Source organism: Suncus etruscus, chromosome 3, assembly GCF_024139225.1.
Source record: "Suncus etruscus isolate mSunEtr1 chromosome 3, mSunEtr1.pri.cur, whole genome shotgun sequence".
Lineage (NCBI taxonomy): Eukaryota > Metazoa > Chordata > Mammalia > Eulipotyphla > Soricidae > Suncus > Suncus etruscus.
This window is the reverse complement of record NC_064850.1, coordinates 154,447,339-154,474,715: the sequence shown is the minus strand read 5'-3', so window position 1 is coordinate 154,474,715 and position 27,377 is coordinate 154,447,339. Positions and strand designations below refer to the sequence as shown.

The 27,377-nt window shown below is 43.8% G+C and overlaps 1 protein-coding gene and 1 pseudogene across 2 annotated transcripts in view; one reads left to right on the top strand and one right to left on the bottom strand.

The window, feature by feature from the left end:
* The window catches only part of KCTD1 (potassium channel tetramerization domain containing 1), an 802,770-nt gene that overhangs the window by 158,348 nt on the left and 617,045 nt on the right, over positions 1-27,377 (top strand). The window lies entirely within an intron of this gene.
* Positions 19,007-20,323, bottom strand: LOC126003382 (elongation factor 1-gamma-like; annotated as a pseudogene).

Sequence of the window (27,377 nt, the reverse complement as noted above, 5' to 3'; positions counted from 1 at the left end):
TGGGTCAAACACTCCTGAAATTTATCTGGAACAATAAACACCTGTGAATAGCTAGAGCAACCATTGGGAAAAGGAATATGGGAGGCTTCACTTTCCCCAACTTTAAACTGCATCACAAAGCTATAGTCATTAAAACAGCATGGTACTGAGATAAAGATAGACCCTCAGATCAGTGTAATAAACTAGAATATTCAGAGAATGTTCCCCAGACATACAATCAATTAATCATTGATACAGGGACAATAAATGAAACCTGGAGCAATGAAATATTCAACAAATGATGTTGGGACAACAGGTCAGCCATATGCAAAAAATAAAATAAAATAAAACTCAGACCTCCATCTATCAACATACACAAAGGTCAAATCAAAATGGATTAAAGATTGGGGCCGGGCGGTGGCGCTGGAGGTAAGGTGCCTGCCTTGCCTGCGCTAACCTAGGACGGACCGCGGTTCGATCCCCCGGCGTCCCATATGGTCCCCCAAGAAGCCAGGAGCAACTTCTGAGCGCATAGCCAGGAGTAACCCCTGAGCGTCACAGGGTGTGGCCCAAAAAAAAAATGGATTAAAGACCTTAATATCAGACCTGAAACCCTAAGATATATAGAACAACACATAGGTAAAGCACTCCAAGACATTGAGACTAATGCCATCTTCAAGGAGAAAACAGCACTCTCCAAACAAGTGGAAGCAGAGATAAACAGATGGGACTAAATTAAGCTAAGAAGCTTCTGCAACTCTTCCTCTACCAGGGAAGACCCTACCACTGCTCTGACATCGACCTACTCAAAAGAGACTTCCCTTAATACTGAGAAGACTTAACAACAACAACGACCTGCTTACTGGACAGGGCTTTCTTCATTGCCCTTTAATTGTGAGGTGAAACAGGAGGATGCTCCACACCAGCCTGACTTTAATGTAGGATATGCAGATTCCAGGATCATTAATACAGAAACATGATGCCAACAATAGAGATTGCGTGAAAAATAAAACTATTGGCACTACAGACAATGACTTGGATTGAACAAACTAGTTCAAGGAAACTTCAGGGGTAGGGTCTCCTTGTATTTAGGCCAAGGCTTTTCCTTTCTATGTCCCCCATATTTTGGTGGGCCTATGCAAACAATATTTGCTACTCTAACACTGTTTTTATTGTGCTCCTTTGACTCTAAACCTTAAAAAAAAACCCACTTAAACTTTTGATGTTAACTTAAACTAATATGCATGTGCATGAAAATGTAAAAAAAAATACTATGCCTTCAATGTTTAAGGAGTCACATAAATTGCATGGCTTTAGATTGCTTTGTGTACTGCCAAGAAATTTACTACAATCTGGGTACTTGTGGACAAAGTAATTGTACATGGGTTCTGTCTTATTTATCTTAATGTTCTTTGGCTGAAAGTTCCAAGTTAAGATATCAGCAATGGGACTACTGAGAATTCTGTTTATGGGTGATTGTCCTTCCACTGTAACTTTACCTTGTCCTCTTTCTTTGTATCTTTGTTCTCATAATTAAAAATTAAAAAATTAAATAAAGAAGCTTCTGCAACTCAAAGGAAATAATTCCTAGAATACAAAAGCCACCCACAAAATTTTCACTCAATACCCATTAGATAAGAGGCTAATATCTAAGATATACAAGGTACTGACAGAACTTTACAAGAAAAAAAAAATCTAACCCCATCAAAATTGGGGAGAAGTAGACCAGAGAGAAAGCACAGCAGTAGGGCATTTGCCTTGCATAAGGCTGACCTGGGAGGGACCTGGTTTGCTTCCCGGTATCCCATATGGTCCCCCCAGCCTGCCAGAGGCAATTTCTGAGTGCAGAGCCAGAAGGAACCCTAAGTTTTGCTGGGTGTGGCCCTGAAACCAATCAATCAATCAATGAATCAATTAATAAATTTTTAAAAAATAATGGAGAGAAGAAATGAACAATTTCTCAAAGAAGAAATCTCAAAGAACAAATGACCAAAAGGCACATGAATAAATGCTCCAGGACCAAAGTGATAACACAATGGTAGGGCATTTTCCTTGCACGCAGCTGGCCCAGGACAGACCTGGATTTGATCCTCAGCATCCCATGTGGTCCCCTATGCCAGGAGCAATTTCTGAGCCTATAGCCAGGAGTAATCCCTGAGTGTACCAGGTGTGGCCCAAAAACCAAAAAATAAATAAATAAATAAGTTCCACATCACTAATCATCTAGGAGATGCAAATCAAAACAACAATGAGGTACCATTTCATGCCACAGAGACTGGCACACATCACAAAGAACAAGAACAAGCAGTGCTGGCGGGAATGTGGAGAGAAAGGAACTCATTCACTGCATAGTCCAGCCCCTATGGAAAACAATATAGAGATTCCTCAAAAAATTGGAAATTGAGCCCTCAGATGATTCAGCTATAGCACTCCTACGGATATACCCCAGGAACTCAAAAACACAATGCAAAAATCCCTTCCTCACACCTATAATCATTGCAGCACTGTTTACAATAGCCAGACTCTGGAAACAACAGAGATGCCCTTCAACAGATGAATGGCTAAAGAAACTGTGGTACAGAGACAACAATGGAATATTATGCAGCCATTTGTCAGGAGAGATGAAGCCATGAAATTTTCCTATCCATGGATGTACATGGAATCTGTTATACTGAGTGAAATAAGTCAGAGGGAGAGAGTTAGACACAGAATAATCTCACTCATCTATTGCTGTGAATCTGTGCTGTTAAATCCTTTGTTGGGTGTTTGTGAATCCACAAATAGTTCCCAGAATGAGAAATTACTTCCCATTCCCTTGTCCCCTTTCGGGGGGAGATCTTGGTAATATTTATCCGCAGCAAATAATAATCCACACAGACAAGAAGGTTAGGGTGTAAAAGGTTGGGGAGAGAGAGAGAGTGAGAGAGAGAGAGTCCTTCTGCAGCCTGCTCCCAGCTCTCACAAAAAGACCCCCTTTCCCCTGTCCATCAAGCTATTTATTGCCAACTCCACAGCGCCCCCACCTGGAAGGTCTAGGTGGGGCAATAGTCACAGAACAATCCTAAGGAAATATTTTTATATACAACAATTCCAAGAATAATCTTATGGAAATATTTTCATATACTACAATATATGGGTTTTAAGAAAAATGAAAAGACATTAGTGAAATAATTCATAGAGATGAGGGCTGGAAGGACCAGCTCACGATATGAAGCTCACCTCAAAGAATGGTGAGTACAATTAGAGAAATAACTACTCTAGAACTATCATAACAAAGTCAGTGAGGGGATTAGAAAGTCTGTCTCAAATACAGGCAGTGGGGAGAAGGGACATGTGGAGCATTGGTGATGGGAATGTTGCACTGGTGAAGGGGGATGTTCTACAATTATGTTAGTAAAGTAATCATTGTGTTTAAATAACGACATTATTATTATTATTATTACTATTATTATTATTTGGGGGGGGTTTGGGCCACACCCGGCGGTGCTCAGGGGTTACTCCTGGCTGTCTGCTCAGAAATAGCTCCTGGCAGGCACGGGGGACCACCGGGATTCGAACCAACCACCTTTGGTCCTGGATCGGCTGCTTGCAAGGCAAACGCCGCTGTGCTATCTCTCCGGGCCCAACGATATTATTTTTAAAAATGAACAAAAATTACTCTCAAGTTTTGCTTGTCAAGCTCAGATTCTCCCTTAAATATGTATCTCCCGCTTGAAGGATCTCTTTCCTTCCTGGGAGCCAGGAGTTCCTGCCAGCATGGGGTTTGGCAGGCCTCTGCCATGCCAAAAGCCCTTTTAATCAGGCCTAGGAGGGGTGCGGGTCACCCCAGCACCCTTCTACCTCCTTCCTCCGGAATTCCAGGGCTTCCCCTGAGCCACATCCTGGGCAAGCCAGGAGGTGGGTCCCGACAAGGAGCTTTAAGGTTACCCTCGGCTTTCCCCATCTCCCACCTGGCTCCGGAGGGAGGGTTTGGGTGGTGGCTTTGAACTTCTGGCCTTCCAGCTCTTGAAGGATCTCTTTCCTTCCTGGGAGCCTGAAGTTTCTGCCAGCATGGGGAATGGCAGCACAAGAGTTTCTGGCCTCAGGAAGTCCTAAGCAAGTTTCCTTACTAACCCTGTCCATTCTGAAACTGAGAGGGGTTAGCACCCCGGCGAGGAACATATTGACAAATATTTGAGTATCATTGTGTTTAACCTGTTTGTCATATTCAGAATGCCACCCAGAAGCTCATTTTATTCCTTTAATCCCTCACTCCCACCTCTATTACCCCACATTTAACCATTTTTTTGTACTAATGATTTTTGATTTTGCCAAGGTGGATTGCATATCTTTCACAGTAATGTTTTGGGGGAGTCTGATGATTCAGCAGGCAACACGGGGATGACATGGCTCCATGTGTAGGCTTTTTGGCCAAGCTTAGTGGAAGATGCAATCTCGGCTGCCCCCCACAGCCTTCTCTCTTCTTCCTCCCGGTCCCCAGGGTTATCCCTGGCCGCCTGCTCAGGGTCTCAGCAAGTGGGTTTCGGCGAGGAGCAGTTTAAAGGAGACCCCAGGCTTCCCCACTCCTGCAGGGGGCTGGGAGGGAACTGGTGAACTTTCGGCTTCCAGCAATTAGGAAGCAAAAGCCTCTTGGGGAGTCGGAAGCTTCAGCAGGCAACATGGGGACGACATGGCTTCATGCGCTCTTCACTTGGCCAAATCACAGACCAAAGTGGTGTCTCAGAAACAACATCCTGGGCCCGGAGAGATAGCACAGCGGCATTTGCCTTGCAAGCAGCCGATTCAGGACCAAAGGTGGTTGGTTTGAATCCCGGTGTCCCATATGGTCCCCTGTACCCGCCAGGAGCTAATTCTGAGCAGAACAGCCAGGAGTAACCCCTGAGCACTGCCGGGTGTGCCCCCCCCCCCAAAAAAAAAAAAAAGAAAAAAAAAAAAGAAACAACATCCTTCCTCTTGACTATTTCTAAAACATAAGAGGTACACGTGTATCTCCTTTGTATATATCAGATGTATTCCTTTAACATCTATAACTCTTTTTGAATATCCTCTTATATAGTGACAATTCTGCCCACTGGTTTTTTCATTTGATTGTTTGCTTTTCCCCCTTTGAGATCTGTTTTATAAGCAATACTGGTAGAATAGTATCTCTGTATAGAATTCATGTTTGAACCAAGTTATAGGGAATGTTGGACTTTATTTATTGGCCCCCAGATGCACCAACAATATCTTGTGGCATTGTTTCTCTTTTGCATAGGCACATTAAAATGGAAAAATAATACATATGCAAAAAACTTCTTATCTAATAGAAATGGGAACACAAATTTGGTGATGCAGTTAGGCCTTATACCCTGAACATTGGCATGATTTGGCTTAGGCCTCAGAAGAATGGGCATTGCCCATACACCTATGAACCATGGATACCATCTATGGAAACAACCACAATTGTCTATAACATTACCGGGATCCAAACCTCTATCAGGGAAGACCTACCATTGCTCTGGCATTGACTTACTCCAAAGATTGCTCTCAACACCCAGACGACTCAGCAACAGCCTGCTTGCAGGGCAGATCGCTCCGCATCTAATGGTGTGCTGAAACTAGAGGATGCTCCACATCAGCCTGACTTTGATGAAAGAAATGCATAGAATCCAGAATCTTTAAATATAGGAACCTGAGGGGCTGGAGATATAGCATGGAGGTAAGGCGTTTGCCTTTTATGCAGAAGGACAGTGGTTTGAATCCCAGCATCCCATATGGTCCTCTGTGCCTGCCAGGGGCGATTTCTTTTTTCTTTTTTCTTTTTTCTTTTTTTTGTTTATGGGTCACACCCGGCGGTGCTCAGGGGTTACTCCTGGCTGTCTGCTCAGAAATAGCTCCTGGCAGGCACGGGGGACTATATGGGACACCGGGATTCGAACCAACCACCTTTGGTCCTGGATCGGCTGCTTGCAAGGCAAACGCCGCTGTGCTATCTCTCCGGGCCCCAGGGGCGATTTCTGAGCATAGCGCCAGAAGTAATCCCTGAGCGCTGCCGAGTGTGACCCCCCCCAAAGAAAAGGAACTTGATACCAAAAACAGCTAAAGTGTGAACAAGGCTCACTGAGACCACGAAGAATGACTCGGGTTGGACAGACTGGTATGCCTGGAGCCCAGAGTCAGTGTTATGCCAATAAACTTCGGGGATGAGGCCTTCTTGTAATCAGGCCAAGGATTTTTTTCCATTCTCCCCATATTTTCCTGTGCCTATGCAAATAATGGCGATTGCCACTGTCACACCTTTACTGTTTTTTTTTAACCCTCATTCTTTAAGAAAAAAAAAAAACAATTTACTGAACTTAAAAACAAATAACTGTAGTAGAATGCCTACAGGTAGGGGATGGGAAGGGGGGAGGGGGGCATTGGAAGGGGGGAATGTTACACTGGTGAAGGGGGGTGTTCTGTCTGTGACTATAACCCAAATATAATCATGTTACTTAAAAATATATATTTAATAAATGTATCTCCCTTGTCTCTATTTTTCTTTACTTGCTTGTGTCTGTCACTCTGGAAAAGCCTATGCTCTCTCTTGGACACATACTTCGGCTTTTCTCACCTCACATCATTCTAAGTAAGTTCCACTCAATATAAGCTACCTTGTATTATTCCTCTGCTCCCCAAAAATATCATTCTCCAAAGTATGCAGAAAAGTTACAAATACTGATGGAAATTTAGTAAGGTGCTTGCTATAAAATCAAAAACAGGGGCAGGAGTGATAGTAAAGCTATTAGGGCTTTTGCCTTGCATGCATCCAGATTCCATCCTCAGCATCCTATATAGTCCCCCAAGGCTGCCAGAAATGATTGCTGGGCTTAGAGCCAGGAATAACCCTTGAGTGCTGCCAGGTATGCCTCCCCCAAAAATAAAAAAGTAAAATAAAATTAAAAACGAGATGTGCAAGCTCAGTCAGGATACTACTGCTCAGCCTGATGCTGGCAGAGAAAAGGAAGTGGCAAAATATTATTCTCTGTGGAAGTCCCTCAATTTACAGAGTGAATATTTTAGAAATACTAATACATGGGGCCAGAGAGATAGCACAGCGGCGTTTGCCTTGCAAGTAGGTTGGTTCGAATCCTGGCATCCCATATGGTCCACCGTGCCTGCTGGAGCTATTTCTGAGCAGATAGCCAGGAGTAACCCCTGAACGCCGCCGGGTGTGGCCCAAAAACCAAAAACCAAAATAATAATAAAAATAAAATAAATAAATACTGATACATATGGAAATGTCAAGAAAAGCAAGAGAACAGTGAGCACACAACACACATCATTTCTAAAATGGGGGCCCCAAAAGAGCAGTGCTCCTTCACTTAGAGTGGGTCTTGGACCCAGAGATGCTGCCTGAACCTCCGTATTGAGTCTCACAGATAATAGTTGGCAAAGTGGTTGTCACTCAGGACAGTGAGTAGCTTGGACAGAAGAGCCTTTGCAAGACAGCAAGACCTGAACTTGAGAGCTGACCAGCGTTGGAGTGATATGTTGCAATATTTCCTAGTCACCCTAGAGCAGTGCTTCTCAAATACTGGGGCTCGCCCTCCAAGGGGGCGCTATGCTCCATAAAGGGGGGCGCATTTGATTCAGCAAACACTGTCATAACAACCTAAGCCCCGTGTTTATGTCTCTGTATATCTCTGGAGCTGAGAGTTGCTCTGTCCTGCTTCAAACCCGGCTTCAAAAAGCTATGCATTGCAAAACGTGCTCATTGTAGCCATTAATCCAGACATCGCCTCTGATTAAAAAATCAGCTCAAATTATTTTATATATTTTTGTTTTGCAGGTTAAATATTTTTTTAATAAAAATACTATTTACAATCATGTGGGGGGGCGCGAAAAATGTTTTCTTTCTGAGGGGCATGACAGAAAATAACTGAGAAGCACTGTCCTAGAGGAATGAAAAAACTCTTTCCACTCCTTTCTCTGTTTAAAACATGCTTTCAGCAGGAGCTCTGACTATGAGAATGAGGTGCAGCTCTCCATGCAAAGATAGCAGGTGGGCTGAAGGAGAATGTAGGGAAGTGAAAAAAGCCAGGAGCCAGGAGCTGTTTACAGTTACCAATGGAATCATGCCTCAAGTCCCCCAAAGAAAATGCAAGTTAACCAGTAAATGATTATTGCATTTACACTCAATAAACCAGAACCATGATGAAACCAGTTTAAAGCTGGACAACAAATAACAATGAGGGGAAAGGTATACCTCTGTTGTATAAATATAAAATATAGAGTCCTTGGGTGAAGGTGAAGCCTCCTTGTTTCAGCCCGGCACCTGTAGCCCCTTTGGTGGGCAGGTCTGAAGGTGTAGGATAATGGCTCAGAAATAATACAAGCTAAAAAAAAAAAAAAAAAGAAGAAATAATACAAGCAATCAGATGACATTTCAGGAGTCAGCCAGTTTTATTTCACAGCCCTAACTAACCTGTGCATTTTCCTACATGGATTCTATGCTCAGCCTTTTCTTTTATTTTCTTTTTATTAATATCTTTATTTAAACACCTTGATTACAAATATGATAATACTTGAGTTTCAGTCATGTAAAGAACACCCCCTTTCACCAGTGCAACATTCCCACCACCAATGTTCCAAATTTCCTTCCTCCCCACCCCACCCCCGCCTGTACTCTAGACAAACTTTCTGCTTCCCTCATTCATTCACATTGTTATGAAAGTTCTCAGTGTAGTTAGTTCTCTAACTGCTCTCACCACTCTTTGCGGTGAGCTTTATGTCATGAGCTGGACCTTCCAGTCCTCCTCTCTTTTGTCTCTGAGGATTATTGCAAAAATGTCTTTTATTTTTCTTAAAATTCATAGTTGAGTGAGACTATTCTGTGTCTATCTCTCTCCCACTGACTTATTTCACTCAGCATAATAGATTCCATGTACAACCATGTATAGGAAAATTTCATGACTTCATCTCTCCTGCATAATATTCCATTGTTGTCTCTGTACCACAGTTTCTTTAGCCATTCATCTGTTGAAGGGCATCTGGGTTGTTTTCAGAGTCTGGCTATTGTAAATAGCATGACAATGAATATAGGTGTGAGGAAGGGATTTTTGTATTATATTTTTGTGTTCCTAGGGTATATTCCTAGGAGTGGTATAGCTGGATTGAATGGGAGCTCAATGCCTTTTCTTCTCTCCTCTCAGCCAGCCAGCCCCTCTCCAACTGGGAGGGTCTGAGTGAGGTTGGTCATTAAAGCTTGAGAGAGAGAGAGAGAGAGAGAGAGAGAGAGAGAGAGAGAGAGAGAGAGAGAGAGAGAGAGAGAGAGAAGAGAGAAAGACAGAGAGAGAAGAGAGAGAAAAAAGAGAGAAAGACAGAGAGAGAGAGAGAGAGAGAGAGAGAGAGAGAGAGAGAAAGAGAGAGAGAGAGAGAGGAGAGACTCAGACCCACCAAGCCGGGCAGGCCGAGAATGGTCTCACCATCCATCCACCATCAACCATCAAGGACTCTTATTAATTTAATAATTAATTCAACACCCACATACCTCATTGGGCTCAAGACCGCATATGTAGACTTGAGGATGTGCCATGTAAATGGGCACCTTGGAAGCAGAATTAAAGGGTTATATTAGTTCTTGCCAACTTCTTACCTTGCAAAATTGTAGTTTCAATGAAAAATGTCTTGGCTGAGGGCCAGAGCAATAGCACAGTGGGTAGGGTATTTGCCTTGAGTATGACCAATCTAGGTTTGATCCTTGGCGTCTCTTATGGTCCCCCAAGCTTGCCAGGAGTGATTCCTGAGCGAAGAGCAGAAGTAATCTCTGAATGTGGCCAGATGTGGACCCCAAACAAAGCAAAACAAGTCTTGGTTCTGTTGAGCCTGTACACCAAGGGACAGGGTGGAGTGCACTGGCCTCCCCCAATACCAAGGATTTTTCTATCTTAGTTTATCCTAAAGCAAAACTTAGCACTGACCTCCAGTGGTTTAACAGTCAACATGGCAGAAAGACAAGCTTGTTTCTCCCTGGGGAATGGATCGCATGAAGCTGGTAGGGTTCCCAGCAGGACAAACAAGCAGATGCAGGAAGGGGGGTTGAATCCTAGTGGGAAATTGAGGGGGGCACCACTGTTCCACATTGTCTGTGGTTTGGTCTTTTTAGTTTTTATACATTGGTCTCTAAAAAAGTTTTTAATCAGCAAGAATTAGTGAAGCAGGCTTTATGGTGCTGTAATTCTGCATGTTTTGTTATAAATATCTTCAGGCAAAGTTAAGGTTATTTCATAGACTGTCAAAGTAACATGCCCGCTTTGACTGCAACAAGGAATCTAAAGCAGAAAATATACCATCTGCACTTTAGAAAGGCCTTTGTTTGAATGAAATGGGCACTTGTTTACCTAGCAAAGAGGTCAACCAGCTTGGCCCACTTTACAAAAAGTAGATACAAAGAGGAGTCCACTAAATTATTTTTTTACTCATCCACTCATTTCTAGGTACTGGGTTATTGGTTTTGGCAATACCAGTGTTTACAATTAATTCGAAGAGCTCAAAGACTCCCAGTTCCTTCTAGCTCTGCAAGTTCATTGGTGAACAGAACTTGGGGTAAGGAGACAGCATAAGGGGTTGAAACAGACTTTACAGCCAGGAGCCTCAGTGCCTGATGGTTTCCCAGCACCAGCAGGACACACCCCTAAATTCCAAGCCATTGAAATGCTCTAACAGAGCACGGCAGGGTGTGGGCCCAAGCAAACACTTAGCTTGGGGCTCCTGACATAAGGAACTTCATTATTCCTCTCCTAACCTAGCCAGCAGGAAGGGAACTATTCTCTATTGTTCCAAAGGTCAGGAGTAACCCATTAAAGCACAATCTATAAACAAACTGTTCATCTTCTGGAATGACTTCCCCTAATTGTGATTATTCCCCATAACTGCAAACCAATTGTTTCTGATCACAAGCAAGTTTAACCATTAACTAGCTTATTTTGTTTCTGTAATTTGCTTTGCTGATCACAGCTCCTGCAGTCCCTTAACCACTGTATCCACTTTCTGACTTAAATTGTGATTTTTGCTTTTATAAACTCATCTCTGATTTTGGGTAGCTTTGGGCCGCTAGTCTGTTCACCGTCCCTGGCTTCTATCTAATATGCAAGATTCCACCTCTCTGAGTAGTACTCATCTATATCTCTGGAAATTCCCTTACAATATTGAGAGAGAAAAAAGTACCCCCCCCCCACATCTCTTTTCCTCAAGAAACAAAAGCACAACCGCTGAAAGTTTGATTTTTAAAAAAATGTTGCATCTTAGATACAAAGATACTTGGATGCCTCTGCTATTGTCCCCAGTGAACACTAGTGAGTTCCAGAGAGCAGGGTCTGGCGTGAGGATGGCAGGATGGAACTCAAGCTTGGCATCATAGTCCTGGGTCTTTGAGCACTTCCAGTTAAGGCCTCAAAACAAACAAACAAACAAACAAACAAAAGGGGGAGAGGGTTAGGGAACGGAATGACGGCACTCGGGGAACCTAGATTCTATCCCTCCCTAGCATCCCATTTGGTCCCCTGAGAGTATCAGGAATAATTCCTGAGTGCAGAGCCAGGTGTGGCCCCAAAACAAATAAAAAGAGGGAGAGGATCAAGTCAACAATTCCCACTTTGTGTTCTTTTCCTAGGTAGGCTTAACCACCACCTCCCCAACCCCCACACTCTTGGGTATCTAACCCCGAATCATATCCCCAGCCACAGCCACTGATAAGATTGCTGAATGCAATCCTTTTGCCAGGGAAGAGTTTTTGGCATCAAATGCAAAGCCACACATCTTTTATTGGGGGTTGTGGGGAGATCGGAAGGTGATGCTCAAAGTTTACTCCTGGCTCTGCACTTAGGAATCACCCCTGACTGGCGTATTAGGGACCGACCATATGGGAGGACGGCAATCACCCGCTGTGCTATCTCTCAGTCCCTAAAGCAATTATGAAACAGGGTGGAAGGAAATACCAATAGGCTGCCAGCTGGCATAGGAATCCTGTTCGCTTTACCTTTTCGTTTATTAAGTCACCCCGCCGCCCGTCGCAGCCAGCATTTGCCTACGACTTCATCTCCTTGATCCTGCTCGAAGGCTGCCGACTCCTCCTCCTGATCCTGGTCACAGTTTGGGGGACAGTGGGCTGTCCAGCTCCGAGAGCCACCTGCGGCCCCTGCGCTCGCTCTGGCCTGCACCGCCCCGGGAATTGAAGCAGGAGCAGCCGGGGAGGCTCCTTGCAGCAGCGTGGGCGCCCCTTGGCTTGGCAGCCACCGGGCAGAAGTTGAGTAGGCGCCCAGGTCGGTCACCGGGCCCTGCGCCTGGACTGGCTCCTTTCCCTCGGAGACTGCCCCGCAAGGGGCCCGCACACTGCCGGCCACCAGAGGTGGAAGACCAGCGTCTTCCTCCCCTTCCTTCCTCTCCAGGCCCACTTCACCCAGGGGGAGGAGTCCCTGAGGGCCAGCCACTAGCTTGCGTCCCAAGTAGCATCCCTAAGCCAACCCTACTGTCACTGGGGCCCTAGGCTGGACAATGACGATTGGTGGTTCCTGCCAACCTTAAACACACCCTAGGCCCCTCTTAGACCCGAAATTTAGGTTAGAAATTTAGGATTCTCTAATCTCCTTCATCTATGGGTTTTAAGGAAAATAATAGACATTCTTGCAATAATTTTCAGAGACAAAAGAGAGGAGGGCTGGAAGGTCCAGCTCACAACAAGAAGCTCACCACTCAAAGGCCTGTAAAGCCCTCAGATTGCAGCACAAAGGCGGCATCTGCCTAGCTGCCTTTTGTTTGTCTGTTTTTTTTTTTTAAATAATATCTTTATTTAAGCACCATGATTACAAGCATGTTAGTAGTTGGGTTTCAGTCATAAAAAGAACACTCCCCTTCACCAATGCAACATTCTCATCCCCAATGCCCCCCATCTCCTTCCTCCCCCACCCCTTGCCTGTATGTTTTGAATTTGGTTTTTTATTTGGGGGCCACATCCAGCTGTGCTCAGGGGTTGCTCCTAGCTTTGCCCTCAAAAAATACTCCTGGCAAGTTTGGGGGAACACATGGAAAGCTGGGGAACAAACCTGGGTAGGGCAAACACCCTACCCTCTGTGCTATCTCTCAGGCCCCTGCCCAGCTACTTTTGCCCCTCTGATATTCAGCAATTCCATTTTAGAGGAGCCACAAAACATGTAAAAATCCCTAATTATCGGGGCCGGAGAGATAGCACGGAGGCAGGGTGTTTGTCTTGCATGCAGAAGGACGGTGGTTCGAATCCAGGCATCCCATATGGTCCCCCGAGTATGCCAGGAAGGATGATTTTTGAGCGTAGAGCCAGGAGTAACCCCTGAGTGCTCCTGGGTGTGACCAAAACAACAACAACAACAACAACAAAACAAAACCAAAACAAAACCAAACAAAAAATCCCTGATTATGGCTTCTACAAGGATTTCCTCCCTCAAGTTCAAGTTACCAGGCATAGAGCTGAGAAAATTCCCAGGTGCCACTTGCCTATGGACAACCATGCTAGCCCGAGCTCACCATTTCCTCTCTGGGGCTGCAAAAGCACCCTCAACCTTCAAACCTTTCTCCAGATGTGTGTCCCCCATCTCCACCAATATCAGGGTAGCGAAGAGGCACTTCTGAGCTGGTTGGCACAGTACAAGTCAGGTATGATGTGATGGGAAGAAGCCACATACTTATGAGGCCAGGCTCCAGAGTGGGATCACTCCCCATCCCACGGGCAGAAACACTCTCAGAAAGCGCCTGAAGGTCTCTGAAGTTGTTTTTAATTGCTTGCTCAGGTAGGTGGGCCCTGCCTACTATCTCTCCAATCAATAGCTCATTCTTATAGTAAAGCTAAATATACTTTATTGGGAGCCAGAGTGATAGTACAGTGGACACTGGTTCGAATCCCAGCATCTTATATGGTACCCCTAGCCTTCCAGGGGCCATTTCTGAGCGCAGAGCTTGGAATAAACCCTGAGTGCCACCAGCTGTGGCCCCAATTACCACCACCCCAAGAAAAAAGATGTGGGGAAATTTTCTTTGAAATCAATTGGATTTTATTTATTTATGTTTTAAGTTGGCTAAAGTTTGTTTAGTTATTAATTTCCCCTATTTTGACTGAAGCATTGTGATTTACACTAGTGTTAACGATTCTCCCTCTTTTTTTTTTTTCTGTGTGTATTTGGGCCCCATTCAGTGGTGCTCAGGTCTTACTAACTTGGTTCTGCATTCAAGAATCACTAGTAGTAGACTCAGGGGATATATGGGATGCCACGTATCAAACTTGGGTTGGTCATGTGCAAGATAAGAGCCTGGCCTGTTGTACTATGTCTGTAGTCTCTGTTAATTATATATATATATTTTTTTTTAATTTATTTTTTTTTTTTGGTTTTTGGGCCACACCCGGTAACGCTCAGGTGTTACTCCTGGCTATGTGCTCAGAAGTTGCTCCTGGCTTGGGGGACCATATGGGACACCGGGGGATCGAACCGCGGTCCGTCCGAGGCTAGCTAGCACAGGCAAGGCAGGCACCTTACCTTTAGCGCCACCGCCGGGCCCCTGTTAATTATATTTTTATGCAAACATTCTCCCAACATCACACACACCTTCAAAGTGTCCAGTTTCCTCCACCAATGTCCCAAAGTCCCCTGACATTTGCTTTTTAGGAAAGCTTAGATTTCTCCACCAACTTTAGCCATTGATACCTTACTATGTGAAACAGACTTAAAATATCCCCCAGTAGAGTAAAACAAGACACAAGGCAGACACAACTGTCGTGCTTTGGCCCCTTGTTAGATAAGTAGATACTAAAATGACAGTACAGTAGATAAGATGTTTTCCTTGTATGTGACCATCCCCAGTTTGATCCCAGGTACAGTATATTTTCCCCCAAGCACTACCAGGAGTGATTCCTGAGCAAAGTCAGGAGTTATTTTAAATACATAAAAGCCCATTCTCTGTAAATATGACTAATTAAATAAAAACTATCAAAACAGGGTCTGGAGTGATAGGACAGGAGGTAGGGTGCTTGCCTTGCATGCTGCCAAATGGGGTTTTATCTCTGGCATTCATATGGTTCCTGGAGCCTGCCAGGAGAAATCATTGTGCACAGAGCCAGGAGTAACCTCTGAGTACTGCCAGGTATGGCCAAAGAGCTACTAGTAAACAATCAAAAATAATATGAGCTGTGGCTATAATGATATTGTAAAGGTAGAAGTCACAAAGTGATTTATGTTACTAATATAAGCATATGGGTGAAAGTCAAGAACAGATGGGGGCTGAAGGGAAAGTATAGTGAATAGGGTACTTCTCTTACATGATGTTGATCTGGATTCAATCCCTGACACTGACTTCTGCCAGGAATAATCTCTTAGCACAGAGCTAGGAGTAAGCCCTAGGCACTGCCAGGTGTGGCTCAAAAATAAAAAATTGTCATGGGTTGGAATTTGTCTGCAATTAGACTGGAAAGTCTTAGTGTTTGAGTGCTCATAAAACCTTCAGTGAGGACGTTCCGCAAATGCCACTTACTAAATTCTGCCCTCCTTGCAATAAACAGTTTAAAGAACTCTCTGGTCTTCCACTATAATTTGTCAGCTAGATTCTCCTTTTATATTTATTTAGTTGTTTATTTTTGCTTTATAGATTACACCCAGGAGCCAGAGAGATAACGTGGAGGTAGGTCATTTTTCTTGCATGCAGAAGGACGATGGCTCGAATCCCAGGATTCCATATGGTCCCCCAAGCCTGCCAGGAGCTATTTCTGAGAATAGAGCCAGGAGTAACCCCTGAGTGCTGTCGGGTGTGACCCAAAAAACAAACAAACAAAAAAATAGATCACATCCAGCAGTACTCAGGGCTTACTCCTGGCAATGCTTTGGTGATGGTATATGTTGCCAAGATTAAACCTGGGTAGGCCAAATGCACCTTTTGCTGTACTGTTGCTCTTTTTTGTTTTGTTTGTTTGCTTGGGCCACACTTAGCAATGCTCAGGGATTACTCCTGGCTCTGTACTCAGGGATCATTCCTTGGGGACCATATGGGAAGCTGGGGATCAACTTGGGCTAAGCCCTCTAAAAGGCAAACACTCTACTAGCTGTATGTACTATCACTCTGGCACTGTACCATCTCTCTGACCCCAGAGTTTCTCATTTTAAAAAAGTATTTGGGGAGCCAGATAGACAAAAACAAACAAAAACATATTTGGTGGTAAGATGTGGGGTTCACCCAGCAGTATTCAAGAGCTTCAGCATGATTCTGGGGGCCACTCCTGATGGGCTTTTGGGACTATAAAATGCCAAGTTTTTAACACAGGCCTCCTGCATGCAAAAAATATGTTCCATCCCTTTGAGTTATCTTTGGTCGTAAGTCTGACTACTGAACCTTCATCTTTAGGGATTTATATCCCTCTCTCCATTTTCTACCAATCAAATAGTGTCTTTGTGGGCCCGGAGAGATAGCACAGCGGCGTTTGCCTTGCAAACAGCTGATCCAGGACCAAAGGTGGTTGGTTCAAATCCCGGTGTCCCATATGGTCCCCCGTGCCTGCCAGGAGCTATTTCTGAGCAGACAGCCAGGAGTAACCCCTGAGCACTGCCGGGTGTGGCCCAAAAACCAAAAAAAAAAAAAAAAAAATAGTGTCTTTGTATTGTTGTAATGTGGATTATCCCCTGTAAAATCTTGTATTTGTTTGTGTTTCACTGATGATAAAGTCTCAGTCCTCTTTTGCTAGGCACATGCTCTACCACTGAGCCATATCCCCAGGTTAAAATTCTACCAAAACTACATGAAATTGGCTTGATTGAGAAAGGGAAACTTCTGGGGCCGGGAAGGTGGTGCTACAGGTTAGGTGTCTACCTTGCAAGTGGATGGACCGCGGTTCGATCCCCCGGTGTCCCATATGGTCCCCCCAAGCCAGGGGTGATTTTTTAAAAAAAAAAAAAAAAGAAAGGGAAACTTCCACGTAAAGGTGGATGCTCGTACCTTAGATATCTGAACCATTTAGCCACCCCTCTACTGAAATAAAATAGGTTGTTCAGTACTGGCAGACCATCTTTTTTTTTTTTTTTTTTTTTTGGTTTTTGGGTCATACCCAGCGGTGCTCAGGGGTTACTCCTGGCTGTCTGCTCAGAAATAGCTCCTGGCAGGCACGGGGGACCATATGGGACACCGGGATTCGAACCAACCACCTTTGGTCCTGGATTGGCTGCTTGCAAGGCAAACGCCACTGTGCTATCTCTCTGGGCCCAGACCATCTTAAATCCTTTATGACCTTTGTCGAACTACCCCTTTGAATACAACTCATGTACATAGCCAGGAAATTGTCATTTGCTTTAATAAGTTTCACCTCAGGGACAGAGAAATAGTTCAGGAAGGCACTTACCTTGTATGTGGTCAACCCCAGTTCAATCTCTGGCACTGTTTCTGAACACTGAGCCCTTTGTTTCCTGAACACAGAGCCAGGAATAAAACCCAGCACCACTGAATGTGGCTCCAAAACTCCCCCTCCTTACACACATACACATACTAAGTAAGTTTATATTTAGCTCATATTTTTGTTTGTTTTTACAGTGCCAGGAATTGCAATTCTTAAATTTATTCGACTTAGAAACTGCTTCAATAGTGCTATATTGTTTAAGAAGAAAACTTTTTATATTTCCCAGTATTTCTAAATTGTACTAAATCAATGCATTATATAACCATCTAAAGACCTTATTTAACTTTTTACTTTTCATTTGAAAAGAGGTTGGATTTGGGAGTCAGACCCAGAACTGCTCAGGGGCTATTTCTGGCTCTGTGCTTAAAAGTGACCCTTGAAAGTTCGAGGGACCACATGAAGTGCAAGAGAGGGATTGAACCAGGCTGATGACATGCCAAGCAAAGCACCTTAACCCCTGTCATATCTTTCTGACCTTAGCGGAATTGTTTCTTTAATGAAACTCTCTCTAAATAAAGTCACACTGAGAGGTGCTGATTTAGAATTTCAATACATCCATTTGGAGAGACCCAGCCCAATTCAACTCACTACTAAGGGGTTCTCCTATGCCCTATTAATGTTATTTTCAGATGGCTACTATGCTGGACAGTGTCTAGAACTTACTAAGAATCCAGAATAGCTCTTGGAAATTTCATGTGCTCTCCTCTAGTGCTTCCAGACAGCTCTGGCCACAGTGGGCTGTAGCCTGGTGTCAGGCTGATTAATAGCTTGATGTTGGAGGGCTGCTGTCTGCTGTTCTGTTTGCTTGCTGGCCTGTCTTGTTCAACCCACTTACAGACAAGCTGAATGAATACAGAAGGCATGCTTATAGAGTTTGTAGGTGACATGAGGCTGAGACGGATAACAAATTACACAGTTGATTGAATAACTTTAAACTCAAAGGTTCTCAGTGAGTGACAGAATCAAAATGTCAATGACCGTGACTGACTACATTGAGAACAAGCCAAAGCCATCAAAAAGAAGCCTAACAGGCTGCCTGTAATAATTTCTCTTTAGGTTGATAAAGGCGACTGATTCATGCAAGAAGTATTTCTCAAACTTAAATGAGTACAGGCACCCACTCCCCACCACCAGGGAAGCTCACTCCAATGCAGGCTTGGTTCAGTTAAGGCCTGAGTCTCTGCTGCTTGTGGTCTGTTTGGCCTATCTAAAGAACAAGAGAGAATAATCCCTGGGTTGATCAATCCCAGGCTTCTTGCCCTCTCTTCAACTACACACCATCTACGTATACCATGATCATCACTAAAGACTAAGAACCACTTTCTTTACTTATTTTTGTTAGACTGAACAGAACGTTTTTTACCATAATTTTTTTCTTATTTTTACTATAATTTTTTAAATAAAATTTATATAAAAAAGGGGCTGGAGCCATGGTGCATCTGCCTTGCACTCAATAACCTAGGACAGATCAAGATTTGATCCCCTGGTATCCCATATGGTCCCCCAAGCCAGGAGCGATTTCTGAGACCATAGCCAGGAGTAACCCCTTAGCATCACTGGGTGTGTCCCAAAAAACAAAAATCAAAAAAAATTATATAAAAACAATAATTTTTTTCAATGTTCAGTTTCCTTTAATGACCTCCATTCTCCCTGAAGGGCAGGCAGGTAGGCTGCAGCCAGAGATGCTTACTTGAGGATCTTGCCCTCATTGAAGGCTTTGCCCACATGTTGGAAAGCCTCCTCCCAGGAAAAGTACTTTTGCATCAGTGTCTTGGTCTCCTTACTGCCCGGGTCCAGTTTCCACCACATATATGACTTGTAGTCCATCTGCCAGTACTGGCTCAGAGGAAAGGCCAAATCTTGGCCTCTGAAGACCCAGATGCCAGAAATGGAGCTGCTGTTGTTGGTTCCAAAGAGAATGACGCTGGCGAAGGCATTCTTCCTCAGCTTGTCCGGGCATTAGAACATTGCAGTGATGAGGTTGCAACACATGAAGATCTGGGTGAGCTCCTGGAGAAGTGGTACTTAGAGAACCCCAAGGACCAGTCGTTCTTATCAAAGTGCTCCCAGAAGTATGGCGGTGCCACAAACAGCGTGTCCTCATTGGAGCACTTGCATTTAAGCTCCTCCGACACAAACAGACTTTGGGGCAGGTGAGCAAAAGGGTCCTTGGCCTTCAACTCGGCTGCCACAGCCTGTTCATACTCGTTCATCTCCTTGGGAGCTGGGGTGGCCATTGCCATTTTCTACTCCTTCAGATGGACCTGGATGTCTGCTTTCCTCCTTCCTGGGTGTCCTCCTTCCGTGGGATTTCCTTTTTCAGCTGTCTCTCAGAAAAATGGACCATCTTCTCACATAGCTTCACCTCACTCAACTGGGGCTGATTATTGCAGATGAGGAACCAGCAGTTGGTATTGGGGAAGGACTGGTGGAAAACAGGCTGCCGAACCTGTTTGTAGAGCCATAACGGGGTACAGACAATTGTGATGTCGGCCAGGGTCACACGTTTGCCTATAAGAAACATCCTAGTTTTCAGGTGAGCAACAGCAACCCCAGAATCCAACTCACCTCCTCCTTAGCAGGTACTGGCAGAGGGCACTATGTCGCTGTTGCTGTTGGCAGAACTAACCCATTCGACCACCTGGGCTTTGGTCTCGGAGCTGCTTTCCCGCAGTTCCTCATTGCACATGCAGTAGTAGGCCATGACATTGCTCTCAAACACACAGAAGCCATCATCACCCTTGAAGGCTGGAACCTTGCTGGCAGTACACAGGAGTGCGGTTGAGAGGTACGGTTGGTTTGATCAAAATGGAAATGGGGTGGTTTAGAGAGCACGCAGACCTGAGCCCCACTGTACTGAGCGGCTATGAGGGCTTTAAAGGCCCGCCAGTTTTCAGGATATGTGTATAGGGTCCCAGCTGCCATAGTGATTCTGCAGAGAAAACAAAAACAGTGAATTTTTAACTATAGCTTAGGTAACTGGAGTATAAAAGTGTTTAACTTTCTGGGATTGATATACAAAGTTATTGCATACCCCACTACCACAATATTCATGACCCCTCTTCCCTGTGTTACCTCCAGTCCAGCCTTCTTCGTTCCCCGTAATCAAGCCAGAACTATTCACTGACCAACAGTTATGGTTTTTAGTGCATTGTTTCCTCCCTTAGCACCAACCATGACTCCAGATCTTCCATATTCTCATGTTACTTCCAGTCAACCTCTTCTTTCCCTCCTCTCTTTCCTTAAACCGGTCTTCTCTTGGGGCTGGAGCGATGGCACAGCAGTAGGGCATTTGCCTTGCATATGGCTGACGCAGCATGGGCATCCCACACAGTCCCCCAGCCAGAATTGATTACTGAGGGCATAGCCAGGAGTAACCCCTGAGTGTCACAGGGTGTGGTTCCAAAACCAAACCAAACCAAATAAACCCCTGATATTCACAAGTCTGTATTCCAGTCTCCAAGTTTCATCTATTGATAATGTGTATACAATACACTTGATTCATCTCTCTATGAATCATAGATAAGTGATGTCATCATATATTTGTCTTTTTTTTAAGTCCATACTTACAGTAGTGCTTTCTTTTTTTTTTTTTTTTTTGGTCACATCCGGCCGATGCTCAGGAGTTAATCCTGGCTGTCTGCTCAGAAATAGCTCCTGGCAGGCACAGGGGACCATATGGGACACCGGGATTTGAACCAACCACCTTTGGTCCTGGATTGGCTGCTTGCAAGGCAAACACCGCTGTGCTATCTCTCCAGGCCCTACAGTAGTGCTTTCTAAATTTCATTTTTTAATTATCTTTATTTAAACACCGTGATTACAAATATAATTGTAGTTATATTTATTAATTTACAGTCATGTAAAGAACACCCCCCTTCACCAGTGCAGGATTCCCACCACCAATTTCCCAGATCTACCTACTTCCCACGCCACCCACACCTGTACTCGAGACAGGCTTTCTTTTTCCCTCATTCATTCACATTGTTATGATAGTTTTCAGTGTAGTTATTTCTCTAACTGCACTTATCACTCTATGTGGTGAGCTTCATGTCATTAGCTGCACCAACATGGGAGGATGGGGGGAAGTAAGGGTTGAGACTGAGGCAGTAAAATATTAGAAATGAGCTTTGTAGGGCAGTATCAAGGTGGATATTATGGATATGTAGAATATATGCACACAATACTATTAATATGAAAACAAAGAGGAAAAATTTCCACTGACTGTCCCAACATAAACCAGTGCTAGAACAGCCTGCCCTCCTCCCAGAGCGCATTCCCATTAGTGTAGGGAGAGATAGGGGGAAAGCCTGTTGAACCCTATAGAGTCCACCTAGACCGGTGCCCAGGGAAAGACTGAAGTCCAGGGGAGAAAAACTCTATACCTGACAAGAGCTGGTCTCCAGAATCAAGGAGGAAACCGGAAGCCAAATGTCTGCCCGCCCTCCTCCCCATGCACCTCCCCACTGGAGTACAGAGCGGGGGGGAAGTCTGAGGACCACTAAGAGTCCACCTGAACCCACTTCTGGCCATCTGAGCTGGCACCCAGGGAAGGCCTGGATTCGGGGGGAAAAAGACAAGGACGGCTGGGGGCCTGCCAAGCCTCCCAGCACTCCCCAGGCTAGGGAGAAAGGCTCTGGTATGGGGCCTATATTTGTCTTTTTACCTCTAGCTATTTCAACACAATACCTGCTAATTCTATCAAAGTTGGAATGAACTGCATGGCTGCATGGTACTCCGTTGTGTAGAAATGCTATCACTTCTTAACCCATTCATCTGTTAGTGAACATTTGGGTTGATTTCCTTTCCTGGCTATTGTTCTAAGAGCTGCAATAAACATAGGTTTGAATATCTCTTTACAAATTTATATTTTAGTGTTGTGGGGTAGATGTCCAGAAGTTGAATAGCTGGGTCAAATGGTAGCTCCATTTTTGCTTTTTATTTTATTTATTTATTTTTTTTGGGTCACACCCGGCAGTGCTCAGGGGTTATTCCTGGCTCCATGCTCAGAAATTGCTCCTGGCAGGCACAGGGGACCATATGGGACGCCGGGATTTGAACTGATGACCTTCTGCATGAAAGGCAAATGCCTTACCTCCATGCTATCTCTCCGGCCCATTTTTGCTTTTTATTTTTAAGTAATTTCATATTATTTTCCAGAGAGACTGGATCATAGAACATTTGTTTTGTTTTGTTTTTGGGCCACATCCGTTTGACGCTCAGGGATTACTCCTGGCTATGCGCTCAGAAATCGCCCCTGGCTTCTCGGGGACCATATGGGATGCCGGGGGGATCGAACCGCGGTCCTATGCTAGCGCTTGCAAGGCAGACACCTTACCTCTAGCGCCACCTTCCTGGCCCCATCATAGAACATTTTAACCAAGAAGTGGAGAACCACATTTTAATGTGGCATTTAGTGCAGTGTAATATGTTTAAGAGCAGATGAAATACTGAGAAGCTAGAGTACATTGAAGAACTAGGTAGATCCCTTCAGTCATCAGAAGGAAAAAGGAAAGAGACAGTGACTCTAAGGTCAAGTGTTCACATGGTACAAAGGCTATTTCTGAAGAATTACAAACGAACTAAACCCAAACACTCTTGACCTTTATGAGGATCAAAATGTATGCCCTGGGATCTGGAGACCAAAGTTCAAATCTCAGCAGCCCGACTTGCTCTGTGACTTCTGTAAATAACCTCGTCTTGCGGCACAACAGTGTCTTCATGAGAAAAATAGAAATTGTGTTAGTAGAGACACTTCAGCTGCAGGTAACTACTGTGACAGACATAATGTGTCAGTACTCTGCACCTTTGTTGTTGTTTCAGAGCCACATTTGCTGGGCTCAGGAGCTACCCACTCTGTGATTTGGGGGTTGTTCCCGGAAGGTGGTGCTTGGGCCCAAGAAGGTGCTGAAGATCAAACCTAGGCCTCTAATGAGGGCTTCCTGCCTGCAAAGCATGCTTTTAGCTACTGAGTCCTCTCTGGCAGTAATCTGCACCTTTGATGTTTTTCACTTGTATGGGGTCCAAAATGGGTGTACTTGATTAGCAAGTAGTTTTTCCAAGCCATGACTCAGTTACTCCAAAGTGCCCTCCATCTTGGGGTTCTACCTCCCAATGCCTATTCTTCTAAGATCTCCAGAGAAAGAGAACAAGCAGATTGTCGTGAATTAGGTATGAAATGTGAGAATCACTTCTGTTTGTCACCTGTCAGACCTCAGGCACTCAACTTAGCAGGAAGATGTGGAAGCAGTGTCTCTCACTCAGGTGAAGTTCTTGGCCACTCACTTGAGGTTCTTTAGGTGGGTCTCAAGAGGCAAGTCAGGGGCCAGAGTTGTAAGGTGTCTGCCTTGCCTGAGCTAGCCTAGGATGGACCACGGTTCGACCCCTGGGCGTCCCATATTGTCCCCCAAGCCAGGAGCAATTTCTGAACTAATAGCTAGGAGTAACCCCTGAGTGTCACCGAGTGTGGCCCAAAAACCAAAAAAATAAAAAATAAATAAAAAATCAAGGGGCAGGTCTGATGCTTGGTTTCACCTGATACACAGTCAGGGCTCAACACTGTCACTGTTAGTGTCTAACTTTGAAGAATGAAAGTAGGCCCCAAATGCTAAATATAGAAAGGGATATTTCAAATAAAACCAAGATAGATCATAGAAAAATAGAACTAGGGGCCAAAGTGATAACAGTGTGGGCAGAGCATTGTCTTATACTTGATCATTCCTGATCACAGAGCCAGCAGTAGCCCTAGTATCATAGGGTGTGGCCCCCAAACAACAAAAAAAATGGGCATAGAAGGGAGATAAGGCAGCACATTTCCAAAAGGATATTAAAGTAGTGGACACTGTTCTTAGAATGGTAATCACATTAAGAGGGAGCAAATCATGTGATATAAAGTATGTATATATAAAAAAAGAACCTTATAGTTAAAGAAACCAAGAACATGTGGCTAAAGCAACAGCACAGCTACTAAGACATTTGCTTTCTATGCGGCTGACCTGGGTTCAACCCTCAGCATCCTATATAGTCCTCCAAACCTGCCAAGAGTGATTGGAGCCAGAAGTATCCACTGCTGGGTAGGGCTCCAAAATAAAACAAAACAAAACAACAAGAAACCATAGAGCTAACAGTTCCAATATGAATACCACAAGAAAGGAAGTTGACAAGCTCTGAAACTATACAGATCGAATGATGGTTTCAGGAATGTTGGCAGAAATTCCTTTATTAGGTGGAAGGCTGGAATGAATAACCATGAGATAGCCTCAAAAATATCATTATGCTTAAACTCCAAATAAGTAGTTCCATTATTTTTTTGGGGGGCCACACCCGGTGGTGCTCAGGGATTACACTCCTGGCTGTCTGCTCAGAAATAGCTCCTGGCAGGCACGGGGGACCATATGGGACACCGGGATTCGAACCAACCACCTTTGGTCCTGGATCGGCTGCTTGCAAGGCAAACGCCGCTGTGCTATTCCTCCGGGCCCAGTAGTTCCATTTAGAATGTGCTATCTCTCCGGGCCCCAGGGATAACTCTTAACTCTGTGCACAGGATCAATCCTGGTGAGGCTTTGAGACCATATTTTATTTTATCAGAGATAAAACCAGGATCAATCCACACAAGGCAAGTGCCTTGTTTACCTCTTAATACAATCTCAGTATAAGTTTACACTGAATATTTCAAAAATAAGATATCAAGATCCATAAAGAAGCCAGCCAAGATCCTATCATCTCTCAGGCAAAGCCTTCACTGAATTACAAATGAGAAAAGTAAGTATAACTATAGTCTAAATCTCCAGGATAACACTTCTTTGAGTCCATGCAATAGTTTGGATAGAATTATAGTCTTTATTCCTCCTCCTTCTCATGTAAAAAGCTAGTGTAAGGAAGGACTGATGGAGATCGAAGGGCAGCTTTCACTTTGTCCTTCAGGACAAGCAGAAATCCCTTTTAAAAAATCCATATCTGGGGCCGGAGCAGTGGCATAGGGTGTAAGGCATCTGCCTTGCACGCGCTAGCCTAGGACAGACCCTGCTTCGATCCCCAGGAGTCCTATATGGTCCCCCAAGCCAGGAGCGATTTCTGAGTGCATAGCCAAGAGTAACCCCTGAGCATTGATGAATGTGGCCCAAAATCAAAAAAATAATTCATATTTTCTGTGAAAAAACAAAGAATATGGCCTCAACATTACTCTGTGATTTTATTCTTCTTGCTGTTTATTCTCATTTCACCCCTTAGCATTTTCAATGGTACATAAGTTTAGAATACTATAATTTGAAACACCCATAGTTAATATAGAAATGACTGGAATGAAACACATTGCAGTAGTGTTTCCATTTCCCTAGTCTTTCCTGTCCTTCCAGTTTTTTACAATGCTGACAATAATTTAGGTATAAATTTTAGAATTAAGGGGCTATCTTTGATGGAGGAAGCTTTTGGGAAATTTTCACCAGCTTTGTTCTTTTCCTGTAATTTCTTTGAAATATAAATTATGAAGAATTGACCTAGAAAGCAAAGGAAGGGGTCTTTACTATAAATTCCTTTGTGTATTTTAATTTTAAGAGCTGGGGCAATAATACAGAAGGTAGGGCATTTGCCTTGCACACAGCTGACCTGTTAGATCCCTGTGGTCCCCAAACCTGCCAGGAGTAATTTCTGAGTACAGAGTCAGGAGTATTCTCTGAACACTGCCTGGTATGTGGGGCCCCAAAACAAAATAAAATTTTAGTCTTTTGTACATTTTTTTTATCTTGGCCAGTGGAAATAGAGTAATTGGTCCTACATTTGCAAAGCTATCTTTTATTTTCCCATTGCATGACTCTTATAATTTGTCAAACTAGATATTTACTTCCTGAAAAGTACCCCCCTCCACACATGGGTGCTCAGAACTTATTCCTGGCTCTAAGCATTCTATTCACTTCAACCTCTCATTAAAAAGTTATACTTTTTTGTATTATAATCATTTTATTCTTTTTTATTTTTTATTAATATTTTTGTAAACACCTTGATTACAAATATGATTGTAAAAAAACAAATATGATTGTAGTTGGGTTTCAATCATATAAAGAACACCCCCATTCACCAGTGCAACATTCCCACCACCAATGTCCCAAATCTTCCTCCTCCCCACCCCACCCCCACCTGTACTCTATACAGGCTTTCTACTCCCTTATTCATTCGCATTGTTATGATAGTTCTCAGTGTAGTTATTTCTTTAACTGCACTCACCACTCTTTGTGGTGAGCTTTATGTCTTGAGCTGGACCTTCCAGCCCTCCTGTCTTTTGTCTCTGAGAATTATTGCAAAAATGTCTTTCATTCTTTTTTAAAGAACATAGATGAGTGAGACTATTCTGCATCTATCTCTCTCCCTCTGACTTATTTCACTCAGCATAATAATTCCATGTACATCCATGTATAGAAAAATTTTATGACTTCATCTCTCATGACGGCTGCATAATATTCCATTGAGTATATGTACCACAGTTTCTTTAGCCATTCATCTGTTGAAGGACATCTTGGTTGTTTCCAGAGTCTGGCTATTGAAAATAGTGTGGTATTGAATATAGGTATGAGGAAGAGATTTTTGTATTGTATTTTTGTGTTCTTAATCTATGATGATGCTTCTAGTCAAGAAGCATATCTGGGAGTGATATAGCTGGATCGTATGGGAGCTCAATTTCCAGGTTTTGGAGGAATCTCCATATCGCTGTCCAGAAAGGTTGAACTAGATGGCATTCCCACCAGCAGTGAATGAGTTCCTTTCTCTCCACATCCCCGCCAGCATGCTTGTTCTCATTCTTTGTGATGTGGGCCAATCTCTGTGGTGTGAGATGGTACCTCATAGTTGTTTTGATTTGCATCTCCCTGATGATTAGTGATATGGAGCATTTTTTTCATGTGCCTTTTGGCCATTTGTATTTCTTCTTTCACAAAGTGTCTGTTTATTTCTTCTCTCCATTTTTTGATGGGGTTAAATGTTTTTT